The 15,364-nt window shown below is 49.4% G+C and overlaps 1 protein-coding gene across 11 annotated transcripts in view; it reads left to right on the top strand.

Annotated features, from left to right (window-relative positions):
- Window positions 1–15,364, top strand: part of LOC114894041 (band 4.1-like protein 1) — a 127,762-nt gene that overhangs the window by 55,713 nt on the left and 56,685 nt on the right. The window lies entirely within an intron of this gene.

Here is a 15,364-nt window from a genome sequence, read left to right as displayed (position 1 = left end):
ATGGCTGGGGGTGGTCCCTGGGGACCGTAGGAGGCTGGACAAGGATGAGGAAAGAGTTCTGAGGATACGGGTCTCATTTGCGGCACTGGCCGTGGTCCTTGCTTCCCAGCTCCCACCCCCACCCCCTCCCCCCCCCAGAGCTCTGAGAATGCATTGGTGAGGGAGAGACACTGCCGTGTGTTCCTGCCTCCTCTGCACCCAGAGGTGGGAGTGTAAGAGGGCTGGGTTTAGGACCTCTCTGAGGCCCTGTGGGGTTCAGCTGCTCTATCTCTCCGCCACCTCCCAGCATTAGGAGTCTTCCAGATTCAGTAGCAGCTGGGCCAGGTTGAGAGCTAGGGACGCGAATGATGCCCTCAGAAGCTCCTGGAAGAATCGCGGTGCTGCCTGTCCCGGACAAGGGTGTGGAGAAGAGAGGCGACTGTGTGCCCGCCTGCCCACCCATTCCTCCATATGGAGCCTGCGGCAGTGGCAGCCTGTGCCAGCCTCCTCTCTGAGCCACTGTGGCCCAGGGAGGCTCTGCCAGCTCCGTGCAGAGATGAAGCTGGCTTCTGCTGGCCAGTCTGAGGTCATGCCTGCCTGCTGATCCCGTGTACCAGATTTGTGTATGTGCAGAGCATGGTTCCTTGAGGGGCCCCTCAAGGCAATCCTGGAGAAGGAGATCAGTGCAGGGGGCATTATTCCTATTAAACCCTTCCTGGGCCACATGGCCATTCCCTGGGCCCAGTTCTGTGAGCTTCATGGAGGACTGCTTCCCAGAACCGGCATGAGTGGAATACTTGGTCCTGTAGTCCTCACTCAGTAAATATTGAAACGTTGAATGAGGCCTAGAGAGGAAGAATGACTTGTCCAAGGTCACAGGCAACTGGGTGAGAGAGCCAGCACTAACGTACCCAGCTCTTCTAACTGGTTTGGGGTTTTTGCAGCCCAAATGCCTGCTTCTCTGCTGCTGCGGCTGTTCCATACACAGGACTCTGATGGGCTGGGCATTATAGCCTGGAGCCTGAGTCTGCCTCTTAGGAGGCGCCTTACATTGGTCTCCCAGCCCTTGCCCCCAAAAGGTGAGAAGGAAAGAAAGGTCAGGCTGCCTCACAGATAATGGGCCAGGGCTGAGGCATAGGTGGCTGGTAGCCCTGGTCCCTCTTGGGAGTATGCAGAGCCAAGAGGATGCTGGTGCCCAGGCAAGTTCTGGGTCTGAGCATGCGGGGGCAGTAGAGAGGGTCTCCTGACTAGGCCGGCTGAGGTAGGAGGTGCCTCTGTGTTTGCTCCAGCATGGGTGTCCTTGTGAGCCTCTTGGGCTTCTGTGTCCCCATTTATAAAAAAAGGATAATAGGGGCTTCCCTGGTGGCGCAGTGGTTGAGAGTCCGCCTGCCGATGCGGGGGACACAGGTTAGGGCCCCGGTCCGAGAAGATCCCACATGCCGCGGAGCGGCTTCGCCCATGAGCCATGGCCGCTGAGACTGCGCGTCTGGAGCCTGTGCTCCGCAACGGGAGAGGCCACAACAGTGAGAGGCCCACGTACCGCAAAAAAAAAAAAAAAAAAAAAGGATAATAATCTTTATCTGGAGTAATACCAATGATTACACAATCAGAGTGAGGACATTTATTGAGCACTTACTGTATGCCATGCACTGGGACAGTAAGTGCTTTGCATTATCTCACAGCAACCCTGACAAGTAGGTGCTATTATTATCTTCTTTTTACAGATGAGTAACTAAGGCTCAGAGAGATCAAGTTACCTGCCTGAGGTTACACAGCTGGAAAGTGTGTGGTTGAGTCCAGAACCTCTCTCTCTACCATGGCATTGTACCTGGGGCAGTGTCTGGGAATACCAGGCCGGTGTCCAGCAGAGCCAGACACCTGATGTGCCAGGGCTGGTCCAGGTGGAGAGGTCTACGTGTTGGATCTTGCGAGGCAAGAGTGGCTCTGTGGCCCGAGTGCTCCTGTGGTCCTGAAGGGTAGGGGCAGAGAGGTACTGGCTGGGAGCCTGAGAGAGGGGTTGGCTGTGGCTTTCTGCTTCCTGGCCAGGATCCCCCGGAAGTGGGGAATGCTCTGGACTCCCTGCTCCCATTGGCTACGAGGGGAGACTGGTTGGCTCTGAGGCTGGTTGGCCCTGACACTCACCCCTGCCACATTGGATGGGAACCCAATGACCAGAAAATGCAAGGGAGGGAATGCAGGGGCACCAGCTGGGACTGTGAAGAGGAGGCCCTGAGGGGAGGGGATGGGGCGTGGGTGGGCCGGTGGGGGTGGGAGCACGCTGGCACCGCTTCCTTTGTGGGCGGGAGGCTTGTGGGTAAGAATAGTCGCAGCCAACATTTATCGAGCACTTACTACATGCCAGGCACCTGCTTTAAGGGCTTAACTCATACAATCTTCACAAAACCCTTTGAGGTAGGAATTCTTCTTCCTCCCATTTTACAGATTGAGGGAACTGAGGCTTAGCCAAGAAAAGACAGTTGCTCAAGGTCACACAGCTCGGTCGGTCGTTGGGGAGCCAGGATTCAAATCTAGGCAGTGTGAATCAGAGCCACATTCCTGATGGCAATGCGAGCTGCCCACAGTTTCTTCTCAGAGGTCATACTCAGTTTTGTTCAATTTGAAAAATATTCCCTGAGTACCTCCTGCAGGTCATATATGGCCTCTGGGGAAGCATCCTCTCCTCAAGGGTCTCCCAGTCTAGCCTAGAGAGACACGGACATGACACAGGGGAGGTAAAGGAGGTGCTATGGCCTATCTCAGCATGGATTCCTATTCTGGTGATCAGGGGAGGCTTCAAGGAGATTGGGGCCTTTGTGCTGGGCACCAAAGGCCAAGTGGGATTTTGATAGCTGTGGGGGTAAGGGCACCCACTCCCCTGAATCAGAGGGGAGGGAAGTAGGGGTGTCTTTGAAGAATGGGCAGTCTGGTGTGCATGCAGCCGATGGTGCAGGGAGCTGGGGGCTGCTGGGAGGTGACTCAGAGTCAGCTTGTGTTTGGGTCTTTGTCAAAGCTCTGGAATCTGCCGGACCTGAGTTCTAGTCCCAGCTCCACTGTGTACTAGCCACGTGCCCTCGGGCTATCACTTAGCTGATCTGAGCCTCGGCTTCCTCATCTGTCAAATGTGGACAAACACACCTATCTGATTGAGACCACATTAGGGTTGTTATGTAAAGGACCTAGAGCAGTGCTGGCACACCACAGGGGCACAGCTAACATCAGTTCCCTCCCCCTTTAGTCTCTCTCAAATGTCAGACAAAGGTGTTTCCACTTGACAAGGAGCCTGGAGGCTGCCGGAACCTTTGCGGGTGTTTGGTCTGCATGGGGCACGCGTTTGGGGCATGACAGAACCATGTCTGGGAAGGTCCCTTTGGCAACTGTAAGGACCATAAGTAACGGGTGGGCTCGGCCTTGCAGGAAAAACACCTGCACTGTGGGGCTTCTCTGGTGGCGCAGTGGTTGAGAGTCCGCCTGCCGATGCGGGGGACACGGGTTCGTGCCCCGGTCTGGGAAGATCCCACATGCCGCGGAGCGGCTGGGCCCGTGAGCCATGGCCGCTGAGGCTGCGCGTCCGGAGCCTGTGCTCTGCAACGGGAGAGGCCACAGCAGTGAGAGGCCCGCGTAACACCCCCCCGCAAAAAAAAAAAAAATCTGCACTGTGGACCTCGAGGGCTGGCGAGGAAGGAAGGTGGAAACCGCACTGAGATGTCCCCTGGAGTGCTTGGGGGAGGAGCAGGTTGGGGTGGGGGTCATGCATTTGGTTTGCAGCCTCATGAGTTTTAAGATGAAGGACTGGTCTCCCTTCAGTCATTCCAAAGGTTGTGCAGCGTCTTTGTGCATCTGGTTTTTGTTTTTCTTTTTGCATAATTTCCTTTGGATGAATCCCCATCAGACTTCTCCCATAATAGTAGCAAATTGGGACTAAGTGCCCGACAATAGGAAGATGATTGAGAACGTTTGGGAACATCCAGTGGATAAAATAATATGCAGCCGTGAACAGTCACAGAAATACTTATGGAGTTGTGCACTTGTGAAGCTCCTTTGCATCCTTTCTTCATTTCATTTCATGTCCCTGTGACAGAGGTGGGACGGGGGTTAGAGCCTTCCCGTGCATGAAGAGATTCAGGCTAGGCTCTCATCTCTTTGAGGGCAGCATTCATGTTTTCTTCATTGTTCTGTCTTCGGCGTGTGGCTAAGTGATTTGCAAATGCTTGTCTGGTGAAAGAATTGATTGAGTGGACAAAGCAGAGGGGAAGTGACTTGTCCAAGGTCATGCAAGTAGGAAGACCCAGGACCTGGGTCTCCTCATCCCTACTTGCTGCATTCTTCTCACTCACCACTCAGTACCTGGGAGGGGAGTAGGATGGAGAGGTTCGCAGCGAGGACTGTGGACAGACCAGGGTTTAAGTCTAGTTTCTGTCCTTACTGACTGTGAGGTCTTGGCAAATCAGTTCATCCCCATCTGTAATATGGATTGTCCAAGTACCTGCTTTTAAGCTTGTCGTGAAGACTAAGTGATTTTAGGTTTAGGCATGTAAAATTCTTAGCATGGGAATTCTAGCACATTCTAGCATACAGTGAAGCACCCACGAATGTTAGCTGTGTGAAAATGATGATATAATAATGTGGAAATATTTCTGATACAATTGAAGTTTTTCGTTTGTTTGTTTGTTTTGGCCACGCCATGTAGCATGCGGGATCTTAGTTCCCCGACCAGGGATCGAACCCGTGCCCCCTGCAGTGGAATGGAGTCTTAACCACTGGACCGCCAGGGAAGTCCCTCTGATACAACGAATGTTAAATAGAAAGAAACCCATAAAACTATAAGCACTCAGATTAAAGTGGTATAAAATTAGGTCTGACCATAGATACAGATTGGAAGAGAACAGGCAGAAATGGCATTACAGCAGGTACTGTGGGAAGTAAATGACTGATCCAAACAGACCTTTTTTTTTTAAAATATTATATTTACTTTTTCTTTCTTTTTTAAACCAGAATTTAAGGCCACATTTCCACTTTTATAAATTTATTTATTTTTGGCTGCGTCGGGTCTTTGTTGCTGTGCGTGGGTTTTCTCTAGTTGTGTTCTCTAGTTGCGGCGAGCAGGGGCTACTCTTCATTGCGGTGCGCGGGCTTCTCATTGCGATGGCTTCTCTTGTTGTGGAGCACGGTCTCTAGGCGCACGGGCTTCAGTAGTTGTGGCTCGTGGGCTCTAGAGTGCAGGCTTAGTAGTCGTGGCGCACGGGCTTAGTTGCTCCACGGCATGTGGGATCTTCCCGGACCAGGGCTCGAACCCATGTCCCCTTCATTGGCAGGTGGATTCTCAACCACTGCGCCACCAGGGAAGCCCCCTTTTTCTTTCATTTTAATTACAAAAGATTTATGTGAAGAATCCTAATAATTCAGAAGCATATTCTCTCCGTGGCTCCCCAACGAAAATCCTTTTCTCCAGAAGTAGCCAATGATAACAGTGTGATGTGGGTCCTTCCGGAATTGTTTTCTATACCTACATAAACATACAAACCAGAATGGGACCATAACTTGCATTATTGTTTTACAATGTACATTTTTTCATTCTATAGGCTGACATCTTTCCCTGTCAATGTATACGAAATCCATTTCAAAAATGTTCACAATAGATATGTAATACTTTTGTAATTCATTTTTCTTTTTTTTAAAATTAATTAATTAATTAATGTATTTTTGGCTGTGTTGGGTCTTCGTTGCTGCATGCAGGCTCTCCCCAGCTGCGGCGAGCAGGGGCCACTCTTCTTTGCAGTGTGTGGGCTTCTCATTGCAGTGGCTTCTCTTGTTGCGGAGCTCGGGCTCTAGGCCTGAGGGCTTCCGTATTTGTGGCACGTGAGCTCAGTAGTTGTGGCTTGTGGGCTCAGTTGTTGTGGCTTGCGGGCTCTAGAGCGCAGGCTCAGTAGTTGTGGTGTGCGGGCTTAGTTGCTCCGCGTCATGTGAGATCCTCCCGGACCAGGGCTTGAACCCCTGTCCCCTGCATTGGCAGGCGGATTCCTAACCATTGTGCCACCAGGGAAGCCTCTGTAATTTATTTTTCAATGGATAAATCCTAGTTCATTTGGCCATCAACAGGGGGTTGATGGACATGTAAAGTTGTTTCCAATTTTACTTTATTCGGAATAACGCTGACAATGAAATTTCCTAGTGTTTAAACAAAATCAAGTGAGAGAGATTCAGAAACTGCGAGATCACGAAGCGTTGCCAAGGAAGGTCTGCTGCTTCTCCTGTCTTCTTTCCCCTCCTCGCCTCTGTTCTCAGCGGAGCCCGGAACCCGAGGAGGCAAGGACACTGCTCCAAAGCCCATGTTTGTAACTTCAGCTCCGTGCTCCCTCTCACCAACTGCTGATTGGTGAGGTCCAAGCGAATGATGGTAATAAACGGATCTTTTAGATTGTAAAGCACCCTGCATGTGGGAGGGGTTGATACTGCTGTTATTATTTCCACATCCAGAGCAACGGTAGCTTTGGTTACGTGGTTGACAGCAAGTCGGAGGTGGTGGGATGTAGCAGGATCGAGGGGGAAGGGCATGGGGCTGTGAGTCAGCAGACCTGGGTCCACGTCCTGGCTCTACTCAAACTGAGTAGTTGCGTGACCTTGGCCAGCTGAGCCTGCCTGGGGAATAAACCTACCTATCTCGGGTGACCCTTGTGGAGCTCACAGGAGACGAAGCCTGGAAGCTCATTGTCCAGCTCTCAGAGGATGTCCCACCAGAGGGACGTCTCTGTCTGCCTTTGCAGTCGTCAGTGTGGTCCAAGCGGGAGGCATTTCTCCTTTCTGATGCTGTTACTCTACAGTTCTGGGCATGTCATGTGGTCCCCGGCCTACAACTGCACATCAGTCTGTGGCTCCACGGTGGCACGTGAAACCTTTGGGCAAGAAGCCAGTGCTGACGGGTGGCAGCCTCTTCATGTTGCTTGGTTTTATTTAAGGCGGTGCCCATGGGTACCGCAGGCCTCTAACAAATTGCTGTCTCCCCACTGCCGTGTGCGGACCTGAGCATCAGTGGGAATGACTGCAGGCCCAGCTCCTGTTTCCACCCCTCTGACTCCATTAGGGGACCGGCTGGTAGGGCGGCACAGTCCCCCTCCTCCCTCCTCACAGGCGGTCATTTCATTCATGTCCACCGGGAGATTGTCACTCAAGGAAGTGAATGTTCCGTACTGGGGAGATCCCGATGGCAATTACCATCATCCCCAGAGGGGAAGGATAGTAGGCTTTCTCTCTCTCTCACGGCGTTTTTTCTTTTAATTCTTTTCTTTTTCTTTTCTGACTCCTAAGTAATACATGCTCATAGTAGAAAAATTGTGTAACACAGAGAACCCCCTTTATTTATATTTTTTTCATTTTAACATCTTTATTGGAGTATAATTGCTTTACAATGGTGTGTTAGTTTCTGCTTCACAATAAAGTGAATCAGTTATACATATACATATGTTCCCATATGTCTTCCCTCTTGCGTCTCCCTCCCTCCCACCCTCCCTATCCCACCCCTCCAGGCGGTCACAAAGCACCGAGCTGATCTCCCTGTGCCATGCGGCTGCTTCCCACTAGCTATCTACCTTACGTTTTGTAGTGTATATATGTCCATGCCTCTCTCTCGCTTTGCCACAGTTTACCCTTCCCCCTCCCCATAGCCTCAAGGCCATTCTCTAGTAAGTCTGTGTCTTTATTCCTGTTTCACCCCTAGGTTTTTCATGACATTTTTTCCCTTAAATTCCATATATATGTGTTAGCATACGGTATTTGTCTCTCTCTTTCTGACTTACTTCACTCTGTATGACAGACTCTAGGTCTATCCACCTCATTACAAATAGCTCAATTTTGTTTCTTTTTATGGCCGAGTAATATTCCATTGTATATATGTGCCACATCTTTATCCATTCATCCGATGATGGACACTTAGGTTGTTTCCATCTCTGGGCTATTGTAAATAGAGCTGCAATGAACATTTTGGTACATGACTCTTTTTGAATTATGGTTTTCTCAGGGTATATGCCCAGTAGTGGGATTGCTGGGTCATATGGTAGTTCTATTTGTAGTTTTCTAAGGAACCGCCATACTGGAGAACCCCCTTTAAAAAGCCCCAAAAATTCCTGCTCTAAGGGAATGGTATTGTTAACATTTGAGCCTTTAGACTCAGAACTCAAGATGAGAATTTCTAATATTTCTTGAGCACTAACTGTGGGTTTTGTCATGTAAGTGCTTTACGGGCATGGTCCGATTCTGTTTTCATAGTAAACCTGTGAAGTGGGTGAGATTATCATCGTGATTTTACAGATGAAGACACTGAGTCACAGGGAAGTTAAGGGAGTGTTTAAGGTCTCCAGCCTCCTATTTTATCCTTAACCACTAGACTAGACTGCCTCTTCCCAATTTCTCCTCCCCTCCCTCTCTAATTCGTATATCTATTTAGGGTCAGGTGGTGTATCAGCCAGATTCTGGCAGAAAACAGAATTCCACTCAGATGCTTCAACTTGGAGAAGTTACTAAAGCCGCGAGCAGGGTTAAGGGAACCCACAAGGGGTACCCGCAAACTCACAGTGACAGAAGCTATTACCTCCCTTTGGCCTGAATGAACAGAGGGAGGGAATAGTGTTACCAGAATTCAGCGATGGCTGGGCCTGTGCAAGGAGCTGTCACAGAGGGGGGGTTCAGCCACCACCAGAACCACAGGAAGGGCAGTTGGGAAGATATACCCCTGTCCCTCTCTGTTTCCACCCTCTGACCTCCCGCCAGTGATTCCCATTGGCCAAAGGCAACCAGAGGTTAGCAGGCAAGGGAGTTCAAAGGGTAGTCCAAGGGCTCATCCTCCCGCTTCTTTGAGCAGGGCATGGTTCTAGGGGTGCAGATGAGGACCAACAGTCCAGGAGATGGCTGTAGGGGGACGGGGAAGATGTACTCCCTGGTTTCCCCCAAAGAAAGAAGGATTCTCCTGGTAACACTGATCACTGAAAACATCATTCAGAACAGAAGAATCTCACTTTCTGCCTAGCATTCTCTTTGTTTTGGTGTCTTCCACACGCTGTCCATTTCTTTCTCTCTCCACTCCTTCCTACCGTTAGTTCCTACCTGGTTCAGCATTCCCACAAACACCTGGGTAGAAGTCATCAGTGTCTCAGATTTAGAACAGAACCTTCCTGGCTAGGGAGTGATTGTTCATGACCATGGGCACTCGTGGCTATGTGTGCCCCCATGCTGTTTCATTGCTATGTATATGTATGCAAAGGCACACTTCTGGTACACATGTCGTAAACATCTGTGATATACTCTCCCTTGTCTTTAGCGTGACTGTAACTTTTGTGTTTCAAAGTCCTTTTGTTCTCTGAAACACCCTTGCTCTACACAGCCCTGCTCTGAAGTGGGAGGACAGGAGCTCTCATCCTTATTTGACAAATGGGGAAACTGATGCTCAGAAGAGGAAGTGACTCACCCAAGGCCCATCAGATAGGAAGTGGCAGAACTGAAACAAGAAACAGTGGTCCTGATTTTGAATTCAGCTCTTCCAAGTGTATTTGCCTTTCAATCTTGGGAAGTTTTTTCTTAGCCAGCTTCACCCCTGGGAGAAATTATTCAGCACGAACCCCCTGAGGCTGCTGAAACGTCATGTAGTGGGACGGACTTTGGAGCCAGAGAGACTTGGCACACCTTATGACCCTGGACAAATCGGTAGACCTCTTTGGGTCTCTGTGTCCTCATCAATAAAATCAGGAGGAAAATAGTCAGGAGTTTGGATGGAAAAGTCAGCTGCGTAAGGCCTGATAAGTTGTCAGGACAGGCTGGCTGGCTGGTAGCCAGAAAGGCTCCCGAGGTGAATGCAGCCCAGGTCTCTAGACTTGTCTCATTGGTGTCCCATCCACCCATCACCCATGTGTTTTTCCATTTATCCATCTACCCATCCCTCTGACTCCGGACTCCCTGGGTTTGAATTCTGACACTATTTACTGGCTGCGTGATCTTGGGCAAGTTACTTCACTTCTCAGTGCTTTAGTTTCTTCTTTTGTAAAATGGAGATATTAAGAGTACCTATTATAGGTTATTATGAAGATTAAATGAGTTAATTGATGTAACCTGCTTAGATCAGTGCCTGGTAAATAGCAAACTCTATAAATGTTAGCTTTATTGTTGTTATTTATTAAGAACTGCGCTAAGCCCTGGGGAAAATGGCAAATGAGACATATAAATTTTTTTTTTTTTTTTTTTTTTTTTTGGGCCACGCTGCACAGCTTGTGGGATCTTAGTTCCCTGACCAGAGATCAAACTCAGGCCTCCTGCAGTGGAAGCGCAGAGTCCTAACCACTGGACCGCCAGGGAATTCCTGAGACAGATAAATTTTTGTCTTTGTGGAGTTTATATTCTAGAGGAGTTTATATTCTAGAGGAGGAATAGAAACAAATAAGTAAGTCAGTCAATCAGTATAAGTTCCGTTTGTGAACTTATGAAAAAACCAAACCTGGCATGCTTGCTTCATGGGAACAGAGTTTCTGTTTGAGGGGCGATGAAATAGGTGGTAGTGGTTGTTGTACAACATTGTGAATGTAATTAATGCCCCTGAATTGTTACACTTAAAAGTGGTTAAAATGGCAAAAACAAAATAAAGCAAAACCGAAAAACCAGCTATAACCAAAAAAAAAATAGAAGGCGGGACCCACTTTAGACAGAGTGGTCAAGGAGCACATAGATTGAGATCTGAAAGGTGAGAGATGTCAAGAGACAGGGGACAAGTCCGCTGTCCCTGCAGAGGGACCATTAAAGGGCAACCCCAATACGGGGCAAGCCTGGCGTGGCTGAGGTGCAGACAGAAAGCCAGTGTGACACCGTCATCACAGTGATGGTGGCAATAGGGGTGGGGAAGTAGTGGGAGCTGAAGCAGGGGCTGTGTGCAGGGACCCGGAGCTTTGATAAAGAATTTCTGTTTTATTTTTATGGGAGGTCATTGGAGGTTTTAAAGAGGGCATCCAATGGAGGTTTGAAGAAATCCTTGTGGCTGCTCTGTGGAGAATAAACCCTAAGAGGGCCCGAGTGGCTACAGGGAGGCCATGGAAGAGGTAGGGCAGCCATGCAGGCAGGAACTGAGAGTGGCTTGGACCTGGACGGAAGTGGGGATGGAGAAAAAGAACAAATCCAATTTACTGGGCTCAGAGATGCTGAGTCATGCGAACCCTGGTGGGACAGCCTGATGTATAAACTGGTCAATTCATTTTCACTGAGAGGTACAATTGCAGGCCAAGTGGATATTGCCTGGGCAAGGACACCCTCCCCCTTCAGGCCACCGAGATGGAAAGCCACAGCGTCTGAAGGCTGCTTAGTGACCCCGGAAGGCAAACCCGGGGGATCCAGCCAGTGGTTGCAATGTTGAAGAGCATCAGAGGCTGACAGCCTGCTGAGCTGGCCCCAGAGGGGGCCAGGCAAGCATGCTGGGCCTCACTGGGCCCCTCTCTTCCAGACAGGGCTGGCGCAGTCACTGTCAGAATTCACCTCTCTGGCTGACCTTTCCCTTTTCTAATCCTGTGCATTTGGGTTTTCATATGTTCGTGTCATCAGTTAGGCTTTGCCGGCCTCTGTCTCCCTCTATCCATCTGTTCTGGGTGGGCACTTCTTTTTTTTTAGTTTTTTTTCTGGCCGCACCATGTGGCATGTGGGATCTGAGTTCCCCGACCAGGGATTCAACCCGTGCCCCCTGCGGTGGAAGCATGGAGTCTTGCCCCTGGACCACCAAGGAAGTCGCTGGGTGGCCACTTCTAAACTCCTGCTCCGCAGACCACCCCCCACCCTGGCTTCCCATTACTGCTTGTAATTCTGGACCCTCTCAGGGTTGTTTTATTGGGTGCCGTCTTTATGTTATTTTCCTGAATCTCCATCACCCCCCTGAGAGGGAGGGAAGACTATCTCTGTTTTATAGGTGAGGTGACCTAGGCTCAGAGGAGTGAAGTCACTTGCCCAAGGTCCCAGAGTGAGCTAGTGGTGGAGCCGGGCTCCGTGTCTAGGTCTGACTGACCTGGGTCTGCCCCCTGCCTTGCTGCCCTGCATGGAGGGGTCCATGAGATGACTGTGTATGGGGTCCCTGATGCTGGGCCTGGCCCACAGTGGCTCAGCAATGGGAGTCTTGCCCTTTCCAGCAGAGTAACACTTCTGACTCTTGCAAGGCTGCCAGCCCCCATCCCCCCACCGCACTCCTTCCCTTCTCCCTGACTCCAGCCTGTCCCTCCTGCCAGGCTGGGTGGAGCTCACCTTTATAGGCTTCTTGTTCCAAGGAGTCAGGATGTCAAGGCTCCTCCCTGTCCTCCGCACAGCCCTACTTATTCCCACATCTGGGCGTTTGCCCGCGTAGTGACTCAGCCCAAATGCCCTCCCTGCCGTCTCCTGTCTAGATTCTCCCTTTTTTCAAAACCTAACTCCCTCACCTTGCACTCCCTACCCTCTAAGTCTTCTTTGGGAACTCCAGGCCATACTCCTGATCACCAGGTCCCAGAATCTTCTAGAGGCTGAAATGTACACTGGCAAATCTAAGTCACATCCTGGGTGAGTATCATCCTCCCGTGTTGCGATGAGCTCCACAGGAACCAGCACATGTCCCTCTGGGTCCCCTACAGTGCCTGGCCGGCTTGGCTGCGCAGCGGGCTCCATCAGTCTGTGCTGACCTGGGCCTGGGCAGAACTGTGCCCACGTGACTGGCTGTAGTAGAAGCCAAGGCCAGGTTCTTGGCTCGCTTTCTGTGCCCCAGTGAGAGAACCATGCCGTTATCCCTGGACTTGTGAGATACAGAAGGATCTCATCATAGGTTTAAAAAATAATAATGTGATTTTTCTTTTTAATTCATAACTTTTTTTAGAATTTAAACAGATTTTATTTATCTCTTTCTCATCCTGTCATACCAGGCCATGTGCATTGGAAAAATTTATTTTTTAACTTCTAGTTTTTTTAAATCATTCAAGAAATCTCCAAGTATAGTAGAAAAAAATGAGAACTACAGTTAAACAGAAAGAAGAAAAAAATGATTTGTAGACCTGCCTTCTAGAAGCAACCATAGTTAATATACTTGGCTGAAATTTCTGGAACTGTATGTGTGCATTAATCAAAATAGGGTCAATCTGTACAAACTGTTGTGTATCATGCTTTTTCACTCTGGTGAAAAATTTTCCATGATTCCATGATTTTTAAAATATATATATATATTTATTTATTTGGCTGCATCGGGTCTCAGCTGCAGCACACGGGATATTTCGTTGCAGCACATGGGCTTCTCTCTAGTTGTGGCGCACGGGCTCCAGAGCTCATGGGCTCAGCAGTTGGGACACATGGGCTCTCCAGTTGTGGCGTGTGGGCTCTGCAGGGCGCAGGCTTAGTTGCCCTGCGGCATGTGGGATCTTAGTTCCCCAACCAGGTATTGAACCCACGTCCCCTTCGTTGGAAGGTGGATTCTTAACCACTGGACCACCAGGGAAGTCCCTTCCATGATATATATATATTTTTTTTTTTAATTAATTAATTTATTTTTGGCTGCGTTGGGTCTTTGTTGCTGTGCGTGGGCTTTCTCTAGTTGCAGCGAGAGGGGCTACTCTTCGTTGCGGTGCACGGGCTTCTCATTGTGGTGGCTTCTCTTGTTGCGGAGCATGGGCTCTAGGCACTCGGGTTTCAGTAGTTGTGGTACATGGGCTCAGTAGTTGTGGCTCGCAGGCTCAGTAGTTGTGGCACACGGGCTTAGTTGCTCCACGGCATGTGGGATCTTCCTGGACCAGGGCTCAAACCCTGCATTGACAGGTGGATTCTTAACCACTGTTCCACCAGGGAAGTCCCACTCAAGCCTCTTTTGCTCTCTGCGTCTCACCTGTAAAAGAAGAGGAGAAGACTAATTATCTCAGAAGGCTTCCAGCTCCTTTCCTCTGAGGTTCTCCCAGCACCAGGCAGTCATGCCAGCAGCCTCTGCTGGAGACCTGGGTGGTGAAAGACTGGGATATTTATTTAAGATTACTCTCCTGGCTATTTCCAAGATGATGCAGGCCCAGGGAAGGTTCAGAGAGTACGGGCTGAAATCAGACTGAGGCAGAGGTGGGAGTAGATGCGCTGGGCTCCCTGGACCCATGAGGGGCATGTGGATTCTGCTTCTCCCAGCACAAAACATACAGATTAGTCTATGGGTTCTGTTTTTTTTTTTTTTTTGAAGCAAAATTAAGCCGGCATTTATTTTAAGGGCTCTTCCCTGTAGGCCTTATCTAGCATTATGGCTGATATCCTCCAGTGAGGGCTTAGAAGAAATCCAGAGCCAGGCAGATATGTCTCAGTTTGACACCATGAGGCTGTGAGCCCCCCTGAGCAGCTCTTCTTGCTTTGAGCTCTGGCACAGAGTCAGCACTTAGTGTCATATAAGCAACAGAGAGCCTTTATTTAACTATGGCTTTACATTATACCCTTAAAGCCCGGGGTAATGACGTGAGTGGAAAGCATTTTTGGGTGGGGTTGAGACAATGTGGACCAAGACCTTCCCTTCCTCCTCATCTTCTTAAGGGCGGCATCTGGAACAACAGACCCTCACATTTGTGCCATGAGCTCCAGCTTACAAAGTGTTCCACTCATTATCCACGAGGTGGGAATTGAGGATGCTCGTGACCTCTCTAGGGCCCTAGAGATGTTGGGTGGCTGAGTGGGGTGCTCAGGGCCCCTGACTTTCTGTCCAGTGCCCCTTGCTTTGGGTGGGGCTGGTGGCCCCTGGAAGGCAGGGGGAGAAACTGAAGAATAAAAAGGAAACGTGGGGCTGGGGCTTGGAGCATGTGCACAGCCCAGGGTGAATCCTGTGTCTGTCTGTCTAACTGCCCATCCAAGGCCCCATGGTGGGTGGGGTGAGGGAGGGACCTGCCAAGTCTCATCTGGATCTTTCTCATTTAGTATGATGGATTCGGAGGAAGGCTTTAGACTCAGGGGTGCGGGTTCCTGCTCATTTCTCTGTTACCCGGTTTTAGCTCCAAATTTTTTTTTTTTTTGAGAGGTTTGTTTTGATCAATGGGGGTCAGAAATGGGTGCTTTTGCCTTCCTAAAAACAAACAAACAAACAAACAACATGGGTTAAAAAAATATAGATGTATTTTTTAAATTATACAAGTAATTCCAAAGTGTATGAAGTAAAAAATGAAGCTCCCTCTCTTATCCCACCCCCTCTCTTTTTCCTCTATCTACTTCTGAATTATTAACCTCTCTTAACAGTTTGGTTATCCTTTCAGATCTTTTACTACATGTGTACAAACACAAAGATGTATTGTTGAGGTTATTGGTATTTTTTTTAATATAAAAATGGGGCCATGACATTCTTTCTTTCTCTCTCTTTCTTTCTTTCTCTCGCTCCTTTTCTCTCTTTGCAATTTGCTTATTC

The sequence above is a fragment of the Monodon monoceros genome, unplaced genomic scaffold (assembly GCF_005190385.1).
Source record: "Monodon monoceros isolate NGI ecotype Baffin Bay Population unplaced genomic scaffold, NGI_Narwhal_1 Super_Scaffold_13, whole genome shotgun sequence".
Classification (NCBI taxonomy): Eukaryota; Metazoa; Chordata; class Mammalia; order Artiodactyla; family Monodontidae; genus Monodon; species Monodon monoceros.
Note: the sequence above shows the minus strand (reverse complement) of the source record. Positions and strands in the feature narration are given on the sequence as shown.